The sequence below is a fragment of the Chrysoperla carnea genome (genome assembly GCF_905475395.1).
Source record: "Chrysoperla carnea chromosome X unlocalized genomic scaffold, inChrCarn1.1 SUPER_X_unloc_2, whole genome shotgun sequence".
NCBI lineage: Eukaryota > Metazoa > Arthropoda > Insecta > Neuroptera > Chrysopidae > Chrysoperla > Chrysoperla carnea.
This window is the reverse complement of record NW_025408145.1, coordinates 65,925-88,013: the sequence shown is the minus strand read 5'-3', so window position 1 is coordinate 88,013 and position 22,089 is coordinate 65,925. Positions and strand designations below refer to the sequence as shown.

The 22,089-nt window shown below is 24.3% G+C and overlaps 3 non-coding genes across 3 annotated transcripts; all 3 read right to left on the bottom strand.

The window, feature by feature from the left end:
• Nucleotides 1-1,527: 1,527 nt before the first annotated feature.
• LOC123304085 lies at nucleotides 1,528-1,646 on the bottom strand. Its single transcript, XR_006536138.1, has one exon. It is a non-coding gene; the product is annotated as a 5S ribosomal RNA (ribosomal RNA).
• A 10,578-nt stretch (nucleotides 1,647-12,224) lies between these two features.
• Nucleotides 12,225-12,343, bottom strand: LOC123304084. Its single transcript, XR_006536137.1, has one exon. It is a non-coding gene; the product is annotated as a 5S ribosomal RNA (ribosomal RNA).
• Nucleotides 12,344-18,695: 6,352 nt separating this feature from the next.
• On the bottom strand, nucleotides 18,696-18,814 carry LOC123304083. The gene has a single exon (XR_006536136.1). It is a non-coding gene; the product is annotated as a 5S ribosomal RNA (ribosomal RNA).
• Nucleotides 18,815-22,089: the final 3,275 nt, after the last annotated feature.

Below are 22,089 nucleotides of genomic sequence, written 5' to 3'. Positions count from 1 at the left end.
TTTACTAAATATTTTAAGTAAATTATTATATTTTCTTAACCTCCAAAACCATACAAAGTACGACCTTGTCGTTTTAATGCATATACAACATCCATAGCTGTAACTGTTTTACGTTTTGCGTGTTCAGTATATGTAACAGCATCCCGAATAACATTTTCAAGGAATACTTTAAGTACACCACGTGTTTCTTCATAAATTAAACCAGAGATACGTTTTACTCCACCTCGTCGTGCTAAACGACGAATTGCAGGTTTTGTAATACCTTGGATATTATCACGCAAAACTTTTCTATGACGTTTTGCACCCCCTTTTCCAAGACCCTTTCCACCTTTTCCTCTGCCAGTCATTTTAATAAAAAATTATTTACAATATTTTAACGAACGGATAACACGTGTGTTAACCTCACAAGTATTGTAATGTATGTGAGCGCCGGTACAATTGTGCCTTTTTATATAAAGCATTAAAGATTTTTTAAGCCACGCCTATACAATTTGATTAGTCCATACTCTGATAGCTATCCAATAGGATATGACAACAAAAATTTTGAAATTTCATATAAATATAAATACAACACATTTATTTCGCATTTAAACATTTGACTTTGTAGTATCAAATTGTCGAATATAATTTTTAAAATTGTGTGTTTTTTTGTAAAAACATTATTATTTGAAAATGGCTAGAACCAAGCAAACTGCACGTAAATCAACTGGTGGTAAAGCACCAAGAAAACAATTAGCAACGAAAGCTGCACGTAAAAGTGCACCAGCAACTGGTGGAGTAAAAAAACCACACAGATATCGTCCTGGTACAGTAGCTTTACGAGAAATTCGTCGTTATCAAAAAAGTACTGAATTGTTAATTCGTAAATTACCATTCCAACGTTTAGTACGTGAAATTGCACAAGATTTTAAAACCGATTTACGTTTCCAAAGTTCAGCTGTTATGGCATTACAAGAAGCTAGTGAAGCCTATTTAGTAGGTTTATTTGAAGATACCAATTTATGCGCAATTCATGCAAAGCGTGTTACAATTATGCCTAAGGATATACAATTGGCAAGACGTATTCGTGGAGAACGTGCATAAGCGTTTTAAATGACAATTTAAAAAAAAAAAAACAAATAAGAAATATTTTCGGTCCTATATATAGGACCAACATATATTATTAAATAAGAGTATATTATTTTTATTAAAAATATATATATATATATATATATATATATATAAATTATTGAAATAAAATTAAACATTATTAAAATTTTGTTATAATTATAAGCGATTGCTATTTCTAAAAATAAATAAATTTCATAAAATTTATATTATTTTATATTCATTTGAAATATTAAAAAAACTTCTCGCTTTAAAGTAACCATGATATGAGTTATAAATGCAATAAAATTTTATACAAAAAATAATATTTATTTGTTGACGAATAATATAAAAGGTTTACATTTCTAAATAACATATATTTATATATGGTGTGTAAAAAAAAAGAAAAGAAGAAAAATAATATATATTTTTAATATAAAAAGGCAACCGCACACAGTGTTCCCAAGCGGTCACCCATCCAAGTACTGACTGTGCCCAATGTTGCTTAACTTCGGTGATCGGACGAGAACCGGTGTTTTCAACGTGGTATGGCTGTTGCCAGTAATAAATGAAAATTTTTACAAATATATATTTTTCATAAATATCATTAATATTAAAGTATATTATTAAAATTTTCAATGAAGTAATCAATTTAAATATATACTTATTTATTATACCATATATTTTAAATAAAAATGCAACCGCACACAGTATTCTCAAGTGGCCACCCATCCGTGGTACTGACTGTGGCAAATGTTTCTAAACTATTATTTTATAAAATATTTATACAAAAAATAATTTACTCTTATCAAATATTAATTTGTGGCCTGTATTAAGGCCTATGTTATTTTCATTTTTTAGCAAAAATAATGAAATATTTCAATATATTATTAAAGTAACAGATCATTTCTTTTTTGGTGCTGCTTTTTTAATTTTTGTAGGAGATGATTTGGCAACAGAAGCTTTCTTAGCTTTTGGTGCTTTCGGTTTACGAGCAGGGCTACTTTTGGCAGCGGATTTTGTACTTTTTGCTGGTTTTGCTTTAACTGGTGCTTTTTTTGATGCCGCTGATGATTTTGCAGTAACTTTTTTAGCAGCAGTTGATGATGATGGAGTCGCTTTTTTTGCTTTAGGCTTTTTGGCTGCCAATGATGTAGTTGTGGCTTTCTTTTCTTTTGGTGCCCGTTTACTTTTAGCACTCTTTGCTGAACCTTTTGCTCCACTTTCTTTTTTGGATACTTTTGATTTAGCTGAAGAATTAGATGAAGCGGAAGCAGCCAATTTGAATGAACCAGATGCACCTTTACCTTTAGTTTGTACCAAGGCTCCCTCAGTTACAGCAGCTTTTAAATATTTTTTAATAAATGGTGAAATTTTATCAGAATCCACTTTATAATTTGCAGCTAAATATTTTTTAATTGCTTGTAATGATGAACCACCACGTTCTTTTAAATTTTTAATTGCGTTAACAACCATTTCTGATGTACGTGGATGTGTTGGTTTTGAATGTTGTTTTGTACGTTTAGCACCAGAAGCTGTTGCTTTTTTTGTTGGTGTTGTAGAAGCAGCAGTAACCGCAGTTGCTGCAACAGCTGTAGAATTTTCTTCGGCCATATTTTTTTACTTTATAAAAATAATGTATTTATTATAAATATTTAAATGATAAAATATAATAATTCTATCAAATAAAAAATAAAGGTTTTCAATTATATCATTATTCACAATAATATAAGTCCCTATGTAAGTCAAAGTACCATGTAGAAAACACATAAAAATTAAATAGTATTTCTAATTTACTGTCGTAGTAAACATGATTTATTTTTTCAATTTCTATAATATATAAAATAATAAATTATAAATTTAATAATAATATTTATTTTATAAATTAAAATATATTTAATTTTTTTATTAACAATTATTAATAAACATAGTTTAATATTAATTATTTCAATCATACAAAACAATAATATTTTTAAGGTAAACTTAAAAAGTATATATTTTTATTTTTTATTTAATATCGATTTATTATAAATTATTAGTATATAAATAATTAAAAAATTTAATATATAAATATATATATTATAGTATAAGATTTCATTTTTAGAAAAACTTTTTTTGTCAATAATGAAAACGTATTATTATGAAATGTGTTAATCGAACATTGACAAAATATATTTCATTAGAAAATACTTTTATTTATGCATTAATATCAATAATTAACTATTAAATTAATTTTTTCATAATTATATAAAGAAATTTTATACTGATATAAGTATTTATATATTATAATATTTATTTTAAATATAAAAAAATTTATGACAAAATATATTATTAGAGTATTTGTTGAGATTAATATAAGATTATTTTAAATAAGAATTAATTTATATAATTATTAAAATATTATTAATTTTATGTTATGTAATTTTAATAAAAATAAATAATAATAATAATAAATATACAAATTTTTTAACAATTTAAATTTTATATGATCTAAATAATTTTGTTAAGTACGATATGAGAAATCATTGTAAGCTTCGTTAAGAAACTTTGTAATATAAAATAATAATAATAATATTAAATATATAAATAAATAAAATAAATTTGATATATATTTTTAGTTCATTCTGTGTATAAATCAAAGGATACCGAATAATTGGTAACGGATGCGATATATTATAGTATCGAGTATTAAAACATAATATATAAATTTATCTTGTTATTCAAATTTTTTGTTACTTAACTTATGTATTTAGAAAATTTATAATATTATTTATATAATTGACATAAAATCTTATAAATTGAAATTTTATTAATATGTATCAAAAGAAGAGAGTAACGTATTGATATAATATCAAAGGATACTGATTATTTAAATAACGAATACGTCATATATTGTTTGTGTAACGAAGTTCACTTGGCCATCTAGTTTAAAATAACATTTTCAATAGAAAGTTTATATGCTTTTTTTTTTTTTTTCTTTAATTATTAAAAAAATAAATTGAAATTTAATTCAATCAAATTTTATAATAATTTTAAAAAAATTTTTCCTTTTAAAAAATATTTTGTGATGTTGTGATAATATGTATTAATACAAGTGCATCCTGATACTTTTATCTCTAGTAAAGGTATGAGTATCATGAACAGTTTTGTTATCTAATGATATTATTTTGATAATATTTTGTGTATATTCTTATAATATTTTGTCTAAATATCATCATAATACAATATTATTTTGATAATATTTTATGAATATTCTTATAATATGTTACCTAAATGTCATCATAATATGATGAATTATTTCCATAATAACATATAAAAAAAGAAAAAAAAAAAAGAATCATTAATTTATAATTATTTAAATTGATTCTTTAAAAAAATATTATAATATATTATTTATAAAAATAATTTTTACTCTTATTTTAAATAAATTTGTGGCCTTTTATTAAAAGGCCTATGATCGATGTATTATTATTATAAAAATTAATGCAATGTTTTTAATTTATGCTTTCTTTTCAGTTTTCTTTGGTAATAACACTGCTTGAATGTTTGGTAATACACCACCTTGAGCAATTGTTACACCAGATAATAATTTATTTAATTCTTCATCATTACGAATTGCCAATTGTAAATGACGTGGAATGATACGTGTTTTTTTGTTATCACGGGCAGCATTACCAGCTAACTCGAGAACTTCTGCAGCCAAATATTCCATAACAGCAGCCAAATATCTGGGGCACCAGCACCTACTCGTTCAGCATAATTTCCTTTTCGTAATAATCTGTGAATTCTTCCAACAGGAAATTGTAATCCTGCTCGGCTTGATCTTGACTTTGCCTTTCCCTTTACTTTACCACCTTTACCTCGTCCAGACATAGCGAATAAATTTATTTAATTAATACTTTTTTTTGTAAATATAATCACACAGATGTGTACGTTACGGGGATTGTAACATAAATGTTTAAAATGTTATTTGGGTATTTTAATTTATAATATTTATAAAATATAAAACTTTAAAAATAAACCAATCACCTTATAGTATTATTTTCAGCCAATCAGAGAGTAGTATTCATTTTTATTGTTATATCCATCTTCGCGTATATAATACGCTAGTTGTATACACGACACGCTCATACATATACTGACTGGTGTTCTGTAACTATCTGTGTATATTAATTGTTTGTAACAATGCCACCAAAAACAAGTGGAAAAGCAGCAAAAAAAGCTGGCAAAGCTCAAAAAAATATATCAAAGAGTGATAAGAAAAAGAAGAGGAAGCGCAAGGAATCATATGCAATTTACATTTACAAAGTATTAAAACAAGTGCATCCTGATACTGGTATCTCTAGTAAAGCTATGAGTATCATGAACAGTTTTGTTAATGATATTTTTGAACGTATTGCTGCTGAAGCATCACGTTTAGCACATTATAATAAACGTTCAACAATCACAAGTCGGGAAATTCAAACCGCAGTTCGATTATTATTACCTGGTGAATTGGCAAAGCACGCTGTTAGTGAAGGTACTAAAGCTGTTACAAAATATACAAGTTCAAAATAAATAAATCGAAAATATTATTTAATTGATAACATAAAAATACATCAACATATAAAAACGGCTCTCTTTTTAAGAGAGCCATCAAATTTTTTAAATAAGAGTAAATTATTTTTATATATACAAAAAAATAAAATAAACAATTATTAATATCATATTTAATATAAAATTTTATATATTAATAGCTAGAATATATCTATTATTAGTATATCAATATTATTAATTTTAAATATAATAAAGGATATCGCGGAATATATATCGTAAATCAGTGTAATGCAAATGCATTACATTACCTTTATTATTTTCATTTTACATTTACTACTTGTTTATGTACGCTTATAATTATTAGAAAAATATTTTTAATAATTTTAAAAAATAAATGAAATAATAAAAATTTAATAATAAATTATTTATTGAAAGTATAAAAAATGGTATAGCAAAATCTTTATTTTCTTTGATTAAGGCGAAATGTTTTATTAGTTATAAATTCGATAATCTCCTATCGATACTTGTTACTCTTAACTTGTATATATAAAAAATATAATAGTATATTAATTTATAATAAAATTTTTTCAAAAATTCAATAAGTTATTGTAAAATAAAATAGATAATATACAAATTATAAGTTATTATTGCAGATATATTACAATAAAAAAAAAAAATAAATAAAAATATTTGGTAATGTATGTTATAAACAAAATAATTTGTTGTAAACAAATTATATAATATGTTATATTTATTAACAAATTTATTTACTCTTATATAAATAAAATTAGTGGCTTCCCAAAAAGGAAAGCCTGTTTAAATTTATCGGATGTATTAAATATTCTTTAATAAATTTACTAAATATTTTAAGTAAATTATTATATTTTCTTAACCTCCAAAACCATACAAAGTACGACCTTGTCGTTTTAATGCATATACAACATCCATAGCTGTAACTGTTTTACGTTTTGCGTGTTCAGTATATGTAACAGCATCCCGAATAACATTTTCAAGGAATACTTTAAGTACACCACGTGTTTCTTCATAAATTAAACCAGAGATACGTTTTACTCCACCTCGTCGTGCTAAACGACGAATTGCAGGTTTTGTAATACCTTGGATATTATCACGCAAAACTTTTCTATGACGTTTTGCACCCCCTTTTCCAAGACCCTTTCCACCTTTTCCTCTGCCAGTCATTTTAATAAAAAATTATTTACAATATTTTAACGAACGGATAACACGTGTGTTAACCTCACAAGTATTGTAATGTATGTGAGCGCCGGTACAATTGTGCCTTTTTATATAAAGCATTAAAGATTTTTTAAGCCACGCCTATACAATTTGATTAGTCCATACTCTGATAGCTATCCAATAGGATATGACAACAAAAATTTTGAAATTTCATATAAATATAAATACAACACATTTATTTCGCATTTAAACATTTGACTTTGTAGTATCAAATTGTCGAATATAATTTTTAAAATTGTGTGTTTTTTTGTAAAAACATTATTATTTGAAAATGGCTAGAACCAAGCAAACTGCACGTAAATCAACTGGTGGTAAAGCACCAAGAAAACAATTAGCAACGAAAGCTGCACGTAAAAGTGCACCAGCAACTGGTGGAGTAAAAAAACCACACAGATATCGTCCTGGTACAGTAGCTTTACGAGAAATTCGTCGTTATCAAAAAAGTACTGAATTGTTAATTCGTAAATTACCATTCCAACGTTTAGTACGTGAAATTGCACAAGATTTTAAAACCGATTTACGTTTCCAAAGTTCAGCTGTTATGGCATTACAAGAAGCTAGTGAAGCCTATTTAGTAGGTTTATTTGAAGATACCAATTTATGCGCAATTCATGCAAAGCGTGTTACAATTATGCCTAAGGATATACAATTGGCAAGACGTATTCGTGGAGAACGTGCATAAGCGTTTTAAATGACAATTTAAAAAAAAAAAAACAAATAAGAAATATTTTCGGTCCTATATATAGGACCAACATATATTATTAAATAAGAGTATATTATTTTTATTAAAAAATATATAAATATATTTAAAAATATATTTATATAATTATTAAAATAATATTAATTTTATGTTATGTAATTTTAATAAAAATAAATAATAATAATAATAAATATACAAATTTTTTAACAATTTAAATTTTATATGATCTAAATAATTTTGTTAAGTACGATATGAGAAATCATTGTAAGCTTCGTTAAGAAACTTTGTAATATAAAATAATAATAATAATATTAAATATATAAATAAATAAAATAAATTTGATATATATTTTTAGTTCATTCTGTGTATAAATCAAAGGATACCGAATAATTGGTAACGGATGCGATATATTATAGTATCGAGTATTAAAACATAATATATAAATTTATCTTGTTATTCAAATTTTTTGTTACTTAACTTATGTATTTAGAAAATTTATAATATTATTTATATAATTGACATAAAATCTTATAAATTGAAATTTTATTAATATGTATCAAAAGAAGAGAGTAACGTATTGATATAATATCAAAGGATACTGATTATTTAAATAACGAATACGTCATATATTGTTTGTGTAACGAAGTTCACTTGGCCATCTAGTTTAAAATAACATTTTCAATAGAAAGTTTATATGCTTTTTTTTTTTTTTTCTTTAATTATTAAAAAAATAAATTGAAATTTAATTCAATCAAATTTTATAATAATTTTAAAAAAATTTTTCCTTTTAAAAAATATTTTGTGATGTTGTGATAATATGTATTAATACAAGTGCATCCTGATACTTTTATCTCTAGTAAAGGTATGAGTATCATGAACAGTTTTGTTATCTAATGATATTATTTTGATAATATTTTGTGTATATTCTTATAATATTTTGTCTAAATATCATCATAATACAATATTATTTTGATAATATTTTATGAATATTCTTATAATATGTTACCTAAATGTCATCATAATATGATGAATTATTTCCATAATAACATATAAAAAAAGAAAAAAAAAAAAGAATCATTAATTTATAATTATTTAAATTGATTCTTTAAAAAAATATTATAATATATTATTTATAAAAATAATTTTTACTCTTATTTTAAATAAATTTGTGGCCTTTTATTAAAAGGCCTATGATCGATGTATTATTATTATAAAAATTAATGCAATGTTTTTAATTTATGCTTTCTTTTCAGTTTTCTTTGGTAATAACACTGCTTGAATGTTTGGTAATACACCACCTTGAGCAATTGTTACACCAGATAATAATTTATTTAATTCTTCATCATTACGAATTGCCAATTGTAAATGACGTGGAATGATACGTGTTTTTTTGTTATCACGGGCAGCATTACCAGCTAACTCGAGAACTTCTGCAGCCAAATATTCCATAACAGCAGCCAAATATACTGGGGCACCAGCACCTACTCGTTCAGCATAATTTCCTTTTCGTAATAATCTGTGAATTCTTCCAACAGGAAATTGTAATCCTGCTCGGCTTGATCTTGACTTTGCCTTTCCCTTTACTTTACCACCTTTACCTCGTCCAGACATAGCGAATAAATTTATTTAATTAATACTTTTTTTTGTAAATATAATCACACAGATGTGTACGTTACGGGGATTGTAACATAAATGTTTAAAATGTTATTTGGGTATTTTAATTTATAATATTTATAAAATATAAAACTTTAAAAATAAACCAATCACCTTATAGTATTATTTTCAGCCAATCAGAGAGTAGTATTCATTTTTATTGTTATATCCATCTTCGCGTATATAATACGCTAGTTGTATACACGACACGCTCATACATATACTGACTGGTGTTCTGTAACTATCTGTGTATATTAATTGTTTGTAACAATGCCACCAAAAACAAGTGGAAAAGCAGCAAAAAAAGCTGGCAAAGCTCAAAAAAATATATCAAAGAGTGATAAGAAAAAGAAGAGGAAGCGCAAGGAATCATATGCAATTTACATTTACAAAGTATTAAAACAAGTGCATCCTGATACTGGTATCTCTAGTAAAGCTATGAGTATCATGAACAGTTTTGTTAATGATATTTTTGAACGTATTGCTGCTGAAGCATCACGTTTAGCACATTATAATAAACGTTCAACAATCACAAGTCGGGAAATTCAAACCGCAGTTCGATTATTATTACCTGGTGAATTGGAAAAGCACGCTGTTAGTGAAGGTACTAAAGCTGTTACAAAATATACAAGTTCAAAATAAATAAATCGAAAATATTATTTAATTGATAACATAAAAATACATCAACATATAAAAACGGCTCTCTTTTTAAGAGAGCCATCAAATTTTTTAAATAAGAGTAAATTATTTTTATATATACAAAAAAATAAAATAAACAATTATTAATATCATATTTAATATAAAATTTTATATATTAATAGCTTGAATATATCTATTATTAGTATATCAATATTATTAATTTTAAATATAATAAAGGATATCGCGGAATATATATCGTAAATCAGTGTAATGCAAATGCATTACATTACCTTTATTATTTTCATTTTACATTTACTACTTGTTTATGTACGCTTATAATTATTAGAAAAATATTTTTAATAATTTTAAAAAATAAATGAAATAATAAAAATTTAATAATAAATTATTTATTGAAAGTATAAAAAATGGTATAGCAAAATCTTTATTTTCTTTGATTAAGGCGAAATGTTTTATTAGTTATAAATTCGATAATCTCCTATCGATACTTGTTACTCTTAACTTGTATATATAAAAAATATAATAGTATATTAATTTATAATAAAATTTTTTCAAAAATTCAATAAGTTATTGTAAAATAAAATAGATAATATACAAATTATAAGTTATTATTGCAGATATATTACAATAAAAAAAAAAATAAATAAAAATATTTGGTAATGTATGTTATAAACAAAATAATTTGTTGTAAACAAATTATATAATATGTTATATTTATTAACAAATTTATTTACTCTTATATAAATAAAATTAGTGGCTTCCCAAAAAGGAAAGCCTGTTTAAATTTATCGGATGTATTAAATATTCTTTAATAAATTTACTAAATATTTTAAGTAAATTATTATATTTTCTTAACCTCCAAAACCATACAAAGTACGACCTTGTCGTTTTAATGCATATACAACATCCATAGCTGTAACTGTTTTACGTTTTGCGTGTTCAGTATATGTAACAGCATCCCGAATAACATTTTCAAGGAATACTTTAAGTACACCACGTGTTTCTTCATAAATTAAACCAGAGATACGTTTTACTCCACCTCGTCGTGCTAAACGACGAATTGCAGGTTTTGTAATACCTTGGATATTATCACGCAAAACTTTTCTATGACGTTTTGCACCCCCTTTTCCAAGACCCTTTCCACCTTTTCCTCTGCCAGTCATTTTAATAAAAAATTATTTACAATATTTTAACGAACGGATAACACGTGTGTTAACCTCACAAGTATTGTAATGTATGTGAGCGCCGGTACAATTGTGCCTTTTTATATAAAGCATTAAAGATTTTTTAAGCCACGCCTATACAATTTGATTAGTCCATACTCTGATAGCTATCCAATAGGATATGACAACAAAAATTTTGAAATTTCATATAAATATAAATACAACACATTTATTTCGCATTTAAACATTTGACTTTGTAGTATCAAATTGTCGAATATAATTTTTAAAATTGTGTGTTTTTTTGTAAAAACATTATTATTTGAAAATGGCTAGAACCAAGCAAACTGCACGTAAATCAACTGGTGGTAAAGCACCAAGAAAACAATTAGCAACGAAAGCTGCACGTAAAAGTGCACCAGCAACTGGTGGAGTAAAAAAACCACACAGATATCGTCCTGGTACAGTAGCTTTACGAGAAATTCGTCGTTATCAAAAAAGTACTGAATTGTTAATTCGTAAATTACCATTCCAACGTTTAGTACGTGAAATTGCACAAGATTTTAAAACCGATTTACGTTTCCAAAGTTCAGCTGTTATGGCATTACAAGAAGCTAGTGAAGCCTATTTAGTAGGTTTATTTGAAGATACCAATTTATGCGCAATTCATGCAAAGCGTGTTACAATTATGCCTAAGGATATACAATTGGCAAGACGTATTCGTGGAGAACGTGCATAAGCGTTTTAAATGACAATTTAAAAAAAAAAAAACAAATAAGAAATATTTTCGGTCCTATATATAGGACCAACATATATTATTAAATAAGAGTATATTATTTTTATTAAAATATATATATATATATATATATATATAAATTATTGAAATAAAATTAAACATTATTAAAATTTTGTTATAATTATAAGCGATTGCTATTTCTAAAAATAAATAAATTTCATAAAATTTATATTATTTTATATTCATTTGAAATATTAAAAAAACTTCTCGCTTTAAAGTAACCATGATATGAGTTATAAATGCAATAAAATTTTATACAAAAAATAATATTTATTTGTTGACGAATAATATAAAAGGTTTACATTTCTAAATAACATATATTTATATATGGTGTGTAAAAAAAAAGAAAAGAAGAAAAATAATATATATTTTTAATATAAAAAGGCAACCGCACACAGTGTTCCCAAGCGGTCACCCATCCAAGTACTGACTGTGCCCAATGTTGCTTAACTTCGGTGATCGGACGAGAACCGGTGTTTTCAACGTGGTATGGCTGTTGCCAGTAATAAATGAAAATTTTTACAAATATATATTTTTCATAAATATCATTAATATTAAAGTATATTATTAAAATTTTCAATGAAGTAATCAATTTAAATATATACTTATTTATTATACCATATATTTTAAATAAAAATGCAACCGCACACAGTATTCTCAAGTGGCCACCCATCCGTGGTACTGACTGTGGCAAATGTTTCTAAACTATTATTTTATAAAATATTTATACAAAAAATAATTTACTCTTATCAAATATTAATTTGTGGCCTGTATTAAGGCCTATGTTATTTTCATTTTTTAGCAAAAATAATGAAATATTTCAATATATTATTAAAGTAACAGATCATTTCTTTTTTGGTGCTGCTTTTTTAATTTTTGTAGGAGATGATTTGGCAACAGAAGCTTTCTTAGCTTTTGGTGCTTTCGGTTTACGAGCAGGGCTACTTTTGGCAGCGGATTTTGTACTTTTTGCTGGTTTTGCTTTAACTGGTGCTTTTTTTGATGCCGCTGATGATTTTGCAGTAACTTTTTTAGCAGCAGTTGATGATGATGGAGTCGCTTTTTTTGCTTTAGGCTTTTTGGCTGCCAATGATGTAGTTGTGGCTTTCTTTTCTTTTGGTGCCCGTTTACTTTTAGCACTCTTTGCTGAACCTTTTGCTCCACTTTCTTTTTTGGATACTTTTGATTTAGCTGAAGAATTAGATGAAGCGGAAGCAGCCAATTTGAATGAACCAGATGCACCTTTACCTTTAGTTTGTACCAAGGCTCCCTCAGTTACAGCAGCTTTTAAATATTTTTTAATAAATGGTGAAATTTTATCAGAATCCACTTTATAATTTGCAGCTAAATATTTTTTAATTGCTTGTAATGATGAACCACCACGTTCTTTTAAATTTTTAATTGCGTTAACAACCATTTCTGATGTACGTGGATGTGTTGGTTTTGAATGTTGTTTTGTACGTTTAGCACCAGAAGCTGTTGCTTTTTTTGTTGGTGTTGTAGAAGCAGCAGTAACCGCAGTTGCTGCAACAGCTGTAGAATTTTCTTCGGCCATATTTTTTTACTTTATAAAAATAATGTATTTATTATAAATATTTAAATGATAAAATATAATAATTCTATCAAATAAAAAATAAAGGTTTTCAATTATATCATTATTCACAATAATATAAGTCCCTATGTAAGTCAAAGTACCATGTAGAAAACACATAAAAATTAAATAGTATTTCTAATTTACTGTCGTAGTAAACATGATTTATTTTTTCAATTTCTATAATATATAAAATAATAAATTATAAATTTAATAATAATATTTATTTTATAAATTAAAATATATTTAATTTTTTTATTAACAATTATTAATAAACATAGTTTAATATTAATTATTTCAATCATACAAAACAATAATATTTTTAAGGTAAACTTAAAAAGTATATATTTTTATTTTTTATTTAATATCGATTTATTATAAATTATTAGTATATAAATAATTAAAAAATTTAATATATAAATATATATATTATAGTATAAGATTTCATTTTTAGAAAAACTTTTTTTGTCAATAATGAAAACGTATTATTATGAAATGTGTTAATCGAACATTGACAAAATATATTTCATTAGAAAATACTTTTATTTATTCATTAATATCAATAATTAACTATTAAATTAATTTTTTCATAATTATATAAAGAAATTTTATACTGATATAAGTATTTATATATTATAATATTTATTTTAAATATAAAAAAATTTATGACAAAATATATTATTAGAGTATTTGTTGAGATTAATATAAGATTATTTTAAATAAGAATTAATTTATATAATTATTAAAATATTATTAATTTTATGTTATGTAATTTTAATAAAAATAAATAATAATAATAATAAATATACAAATTTTTTAACAATTTAAATTTTATATGATCTAAATAATTTTGTTAAGTACGATATGAGAAATCATTGTAAGCTTCGTTAAGAAACTTTGTAATATAAAATAATAATAATAATATTAAATATATAAATAAATAAAATAAATTTGATATATATTTTTAGTTCATTCTGTGTATAAATCAAAGGATACCGAATAATTGGTAACGGATGCGATATATTATAGTATCGAGTATTAAAACATAATATATAAATTTATCTTGTTATTCAAATTTTTTGTTACTTAACTTATGTATTTAGAAAATTTATAATATTATTTATATAATTGACATAAAATCTTATAAATTGAAATTTTATTAATATGTATCAAAAGAAGAGAGTAACGTATTGATATAATATCAAAGGATACTGATTATTTAAATAACGAATACGTCATATATTGTTTGTGTAACGAAGTTCACTTGGCCATCTAGTTTAAAATAACATTATCAATAGAAAGTTTATATGCTTTTTTTTTTTTTTTCTTTAATTATTAAAAAAATAAATTGAAATTTAATTCAATCAAATTTTATAATAATTTTAAAAAAATTTTTCCTTTTAAAAAATATTTTGTGATGTTGTGATAATATGTATTAATACAAGTGCATCCTGATACTTTTATCTCTAGTAAAGGTATGAGTATCATGAACAGTTTTGTTATCTAATGATATTATTTTGATAATATTTTGTGTATATTCTTATAATATTTTGTCTAAATATCATCATAATACAATATTATTTTGATAATATTTTATGAATATTCTTATAATATGTTACCTAAATGTCATCATAATATGATGAATTATTTCCATAATAACATATAAAAAAAGAAAAAAAAAAAAGAATCATTAATTTATAATTATTTAAATTGATTCTTTAAAAAAATATTATAATATATTATTTATAAAAATAATTTTTACTCTTATTTTAAATAAATTTGTGGCCTTTTATTAAAAGGCCTATGATCGATGTATTATTATTATAAAAATTAATGCAATGTTTTTAATTTATGCTTTCTTTTCAGTTTTCTTTGGTAATAACACTGCTTGAATGTTTGGTAATACACCACCTTGAGCAATTGTTACACCAGATAATAATTTATTTAATTCTTCATCATTACGAATTGCCAATTGTAAATGACGTGGAATGATACGTGTTTTTTTGTTATCACGGGCAGCATTACCAGCTAACTCGAGAACTTCTGCAGCCAAATATTCCATAACAGCAGCCAAATATACTGGGGCACCAGCACCTACTCGTTCAGCATAATTTCCTTTTCGTAATAATCTGTGAATTCTTCCAACAGGAAATTGTAATCCTGCTCGGCTTGATCTTGACTTTGCCTTTCCCTTTACTTTACCACCTTTACCTCGTCCAGACATAGCGAATAAATTTATTTAATTAATACTTTTTTTTGTAAATATAATCACACAGATGTGTACGTTACGGGGATTGTAACATAAATGTTTAAAATGTTATTTGGGTATTTTAATTTATAATATTTATAAAATATAAAACTTTAAAAATAAACCAATCACCTTATAGTATTATTTTCAGCCAATCAGAGAGTAGTATTCATTTTTATTGTTATATCCATCTTCGCGTATATAATACGCTAGTTGTATACACGACACGCTCATACATATACTGACTGGTGTTCTGTAACTATCTGTGTATATTAATTGTTTGTAACAATGCCACCAAAAACAAGTGGAAAAGCAGCAAAAAAAGCTGGCAAAGCTCAAAAAAATATATCAAAGAGTGATAAGAAAAAGAAGAGGAAGCGCAAGGAATCATATGCAATTTACATTTACAAAGTATTAAAACAAGTGCATCCTGATACTGGTATCTCTAGTAAAGCTATGAGTATCATGAACAGTTTTGTTAATGATATTTTTGAACGTATTGCTGCTGAAGCATCACGTTTAGCACATTATAATAAACGTTCAACAATCACAAGTCGGGAAATTCAAACCGCAGTTCGATTATTATTACCTGGTGAATTGGCAAAGCACGCTGTTAGTGAAGGTACTAAAGCTGTTACAAAATATACAAGTTCAAAATAAATAAATCGAAAATATTATTTAATTGATAACATAAAAATACATCAACATATAAAAACGGCTCTCTTTTTAAGAGAGCCATCAAATTTTTTAAATAAGAGTAAATTATTTTTATATATACAAAAAAATAAAATAAACAATTATTAATATCATATTTAATATAAAATTTTATATATTAATAGCTTGAATATATCTATTATTAGTATATCAATATTATTAATTTTAAATATAATAAAGGATATCGCGGAATATATATCGTAAATCAGTGTAATGCAAATGCATTACATTACCTTTATTATTTTCATTTTACATTTACTACTTGTTTATGTACGCTTATAATTATTAGAAAAATATTTTTAATAATTTTAAAAAATAAATGAAATAATAAAAATTTAATAATAAATTATTTATTGAAAGTATAAAAAATGGTATAGCAAAATCTTTATTTTCTTTGATTAAGGCGAAATGTTTTATTAGTTATAAATTCGATAATCTCCTATCGATACTTGTTACTCTTAACTTGTATATATAAAAAATATAATAGTATATTAATTTATAATAAAATTTTTTCAAAAATTCAATAAGTTATTGTAAAATAAAATAGATAATATACAAATTATAAGTTATTATTGCAGATATATTACAATAAAAAAAAAAAATAAATAAAAATATTTGGTAATGTATGTTATAAACAAAATAATTTGTTGTAAACAAATTATATAATATGTTATATTTATTAACAAATTTATTTACTCTTATATAAATAAAATTAGTGGCTTCCCAAAAAGGAAAGCCTGTTTAAATTTATCGGATGTATTAAATATTCTTTAATAAATTTACTAAATATTTTAAGTAAATTATTATATTTTCTTAACCTCCAAAACCATACAAAGTACGACCTTGTCGTTTTAATGCATATACAACATCCATAGCTGTAACTGTTTTACGTTTTGCGTGTTCAGTATATGTAACAGCATCCCGAATAACATTTTCAAGGAATACTTTAAGTACACCACGTGTTTCTTCATAAATTAAACCAGAGATACGTTTTACTCCACCTCGTCGTGCTAAACGACGAATTGCAGGTTTTGTAATACCTTGGATATTATCACGCAAAACTTTTCTATGACGTTTTGCACCCCCTTTTCCAAGACCCTTTCCACCTTTTCCTCTGCCAGTCATTTTAATAAAAAATTATTTACAATATTTTAACGAACGGATAACACGTGTGTTAACCTCACAAGTATTGTAATGTATGTGAGCGCCGGTACAATTGTGCCTTTTTATATAAAGCATTAAAGATTTTTTAAGCCACGCCTATACAATTTGATTAGTCCATACTCTGATAGCTATCCAATAGGATATGACAACAAAAATTTTGAAATTTCATATAAATATAAATACAACACATTTATTTCGCATTTAAACATTTGACTTTGTAGTATCAAATTGTCGAATATAATTTTTAAAATTGTGTGTTTTTTTGTAAAAACATTATTATTTGAAAATGGCTAGAACCAAGCAAACTGCACGTAAATCAACTGGTGGTAAAGCACCAAGAAAACAATTAGCAACGAAAGCTGCACGTAAAAGTGCACCAGCAACTGGTGGAGTAAAAAAACCACACAGATATCGTCCTGGTACAGTAGCTTTACGAGAAATTCGTCGTTATCAAAAAAGTACTGAATTGTTAATTCGTAAATTACCATTCCAACGTTTAGTACGTGAAATTGCACAAGATTTTAAAACCGATTTACGTTTCCAAAGTTCAGCTGTTATGGCATTACAAGAAGCTAGTGAAGCCTATTTAGTAGGTTTATTTGAAGATACCAATTTATGCGCAATTCATGCAAAGCGTGTTACAATTATGCCTAAGGATATACAATTGGCAAGACGTATTCGTGGAGAACGTGCATAAGCGTTTTAAATGACAATTTAAAAAAAAAAAAACAAATAAGAAATATTTTCGGTCCTATATATAGGACCAACATATATTATTAAATAAGAGTATATTATTTTTATTAAAAAATATATATATATATATATATATATAAATTATTGAAATAAAATTAAACATTATTAAAATTTTGTTATAATTATAAGCGATTGCTATTTCTAAAAATAAATAAATTTCATAAAATTTATATTATTTTATATTCATTTGAAATATTAAAAAAACTTCTCGCTTTAAAGTAACCATGATATGAGTTATAAATGCAATAAAATTTTATACAAAAAATAATATTTATTTGTTGACGAATAATATAAAAGGTTTACATTTCTAAATAACATATATTTATATATGGTGTGTAAAAAAAAAGAAAAGAAGAAAAATAATATATATTTTTAATATAAAAAGGCAACCGCACACAGTGTTCCCAAGCGGTCACCCATCCAAGTACTGACTGTGCCCAATGTTGCTTAACTTCGGTGATCGGACGAGAACCGGTGTTTTCAACGTGGTATGGCTGTTGCCAGTAATAAATGAAAATTTTTACAAATATATATTTTTCATAAATATCATTAATATTAAAGTATATTATTAAAATTTTCAATGAAGTAATCAATTTAAATATATACTTATTTATTATACCATATATTTTAAATAAAAATGCAACCGCACACAGTATTCTCAAGTGGCCACCCATCCGTGGTACTGACTGTGGCAAATGTTTCTAAACTATTATTTTATAAAATATTTATACAAAAAATAATTTACTCTTATCAAATATTAATTTGTGGCCTGTATTAAGGCCTATGTTATTTTCATTTTTTAGCAAAAATAATGAAATATTTCAATATATTATTAAAGTAACAGATCATTTCTTTTTTGGTGCTGCTTTTTTAATTTTTGTAGGAGATGATTTGGCAACAGAAGCTTTCTTAGCTTTTGGTGCTTTCGGTTTACGAGCAGGGCTACTTTTGGCAGCGGATTTTGTACTTTTTGCTGGTTTTGCTTTAACTGGTGCTTTTTTTGATGCCGCTGATGATTTTGCAGTAACTTTTTTAGCAGCAGTTGATGATGATGGAGTCGCTTTTTTTGCTTTAGGCTTTTTGGCTGCCAATGATGTAGTTGTGGCTTTCTTTTCTTTTGGTGCCCGTTTACTTTTAGCACTCTTTGCTGAACCTTTTGCTCCACTTTCTTTTTTGGATACTTTTGATTTAGCTGAAGAATTAGATGAAGCGGAAGCAGCCAATTTGAATGAACCAGATGCACCTTTACCTTTAGTTTGTACCAAGGCTCCCTCAGTTACAGCAGCTTTTAAATATTTTTTAATAAATGGTGAAATTTTATCAGAATCCACTTTATAATTTGCAGCTAAATATTTTTTAATTGCTTGTAATGATGAACCACCACGTTCTTTTAAATTTTTAATTGCGTTAACAACCATTTCTGATGTACGTGGATGTGTTGGTTTTGAATGTTGTTTTGTACGTTTAGCACCAGAAGCTGTTGCTTTTTTTGTTGGTGTTGTAGAAGCAGCAGTAACCGCAGTTGCTGCAACAGCTGTAGAATTTTCTTCGGCCATATTTTTTTACTTTATAAAAATAATGTATTTATTATAAATATTTAAATGATAAAATATAATAATTCTATCAAATAAAAAATAAAGGTTTTCAATTATATCATTATTCACAATAATATAAGTCCCTATGTAAGTCAAAGTACCATGTAGAAAACACATAAAAATTAAATAGTATTTCTAATTTACTGTCGTAGTAAACATGATTTATTTTTTCAATTTCTATAATATATAAAATAATAAATTATAAATTTAATAATAATATTTATTTTATAAATTAAAATATATTTAATTTTTTTATTAACAATTATTAATAAACATAGTTTAATATTAATTATTTCAATCATACAAAACAATAATATTTTTAAGGTAAACTTAAAAAGTATATATTTTTATTTTTTATTTAATATCGATTTATTATAAATTATTAGTATATAAATAATTAAAAAATTTAATATATATATTTATATATTATAGTATAAGATTTCATTTTTAGAAAAACTTTTTTTGTCAATAATGAAAACGTATTATTATGAAATGTGTTAATCGAACATTGACAAAATATATTTCATTAGAAAATACTTTTATTTATGCATTAATATCAATAATTAACTATTAAATTAATTTTTTCATAATTATATAAAGAAATTTTATACTGATATAAGTATTTATATATTATAATATTTATTTTAAATATAAAAAAATTTATGACAAAATATATTATTAGAGTATTTGTTGAGATTAATATAAGATTATTTTAAATAAGAATTAATTTATATAATTATTAAAATATTATTAATTTTATGTTATGTAATTTTAATAAAAATAAATAATAATAATAATAAATATACAAATTTTTTAACAATTTAAATTTTATATGATCTAAATAATTTTGTTAAGTACGATATGAGAAATCATTGTAAGCTTCGTTAAGAAACTTTGTAATATAAAATAATAATAATAATATTAAATATATAAATAAATAAAATAAATTTGATATATATTTTTAGTTCATTCTGTGTATAAATCAAAGGATACCGAATAATTGGTAACGGATGCGATATATTATAGTATCGAGTATTAAAACATAATATATAAATTTATCTTGTTATTCAAATTTTTTGTTACTTAACTTATGTATTTAGAAAATTTATAATATTATTTATATAATTGACATAAAATCTTATAAATTGAAATTTTATTAATATGTATCAAAAGAAGAGAGTAACGTATTGATATAATATCAAAGGATACTGATTATTTAAATAACGAATACGTCATATATTGTTTGTGTAACGAAGTTCACTTGGCCATCTAGTTTAAAATAACATTTTCAATAGAAAGTTTATATGCTTTTTTTTTTTTTTTCTTTAATTATTAAAAAAATAAATTGAAATTTAATTCAATCAAATTTTATAATAATTTTAAAAAAATTTTTCCTTTTAAAAAATATTTTGTGATGTTGTGATAATATGTATTAATACAAGTGCATCCTGATACTTTTATCTCTAGTAAAGGTATGAGTATCATGAACAGTTTTGTTATCTAATGATATTATTTTGATAATATTTTGTGTATATTCTTATAATATTTTGTCTAAATATCATCATAATACAATATTATTTTGATAATATTTTATGAATATTCTTATAATATGTTACCTAAATGTCATCATAATATGATGAATTATTTCCATAATAACATATAAAAAAAGAAAAAAAAAAAAGAATCATTAATTTATAATTATTTAAATTGATTCTTTAAAAAAATATTATAATATATTATTTATAAAAATAATTTTTACTCTTATTTTAAATAAATTTGTGGCCTTTTATTAAAAGGCCTATGATCGATGTATTATTATTATAAAAATTAATGCAATGTTTTTAATTTATGCTTTCTTTTCAGTTTTCTTTGGTAATAACACTGCTTGAATGTTTGGTAATACACCACCTTGAGCAATTGTTACACCAGATAATAATTTATTTAATTCTTCATCATTACGAATTGCCAATTGTAAATGACGTGGAATGATACGTGTTTTTTTGTTATCACGGGCAGCATTACCAGCTAACTCAAGAACTTCTGCAGCCAAATATTCCATAACAGCAGCCAAATATACTGGGGCACCAGCACCTACTCGTTCAGCATAATTTCCTTTTCGTAATAATCTGTGAATTCTTCCAACAGGAAATTGTAATCCTGCTCGGCTTGATCTTGACTTTGC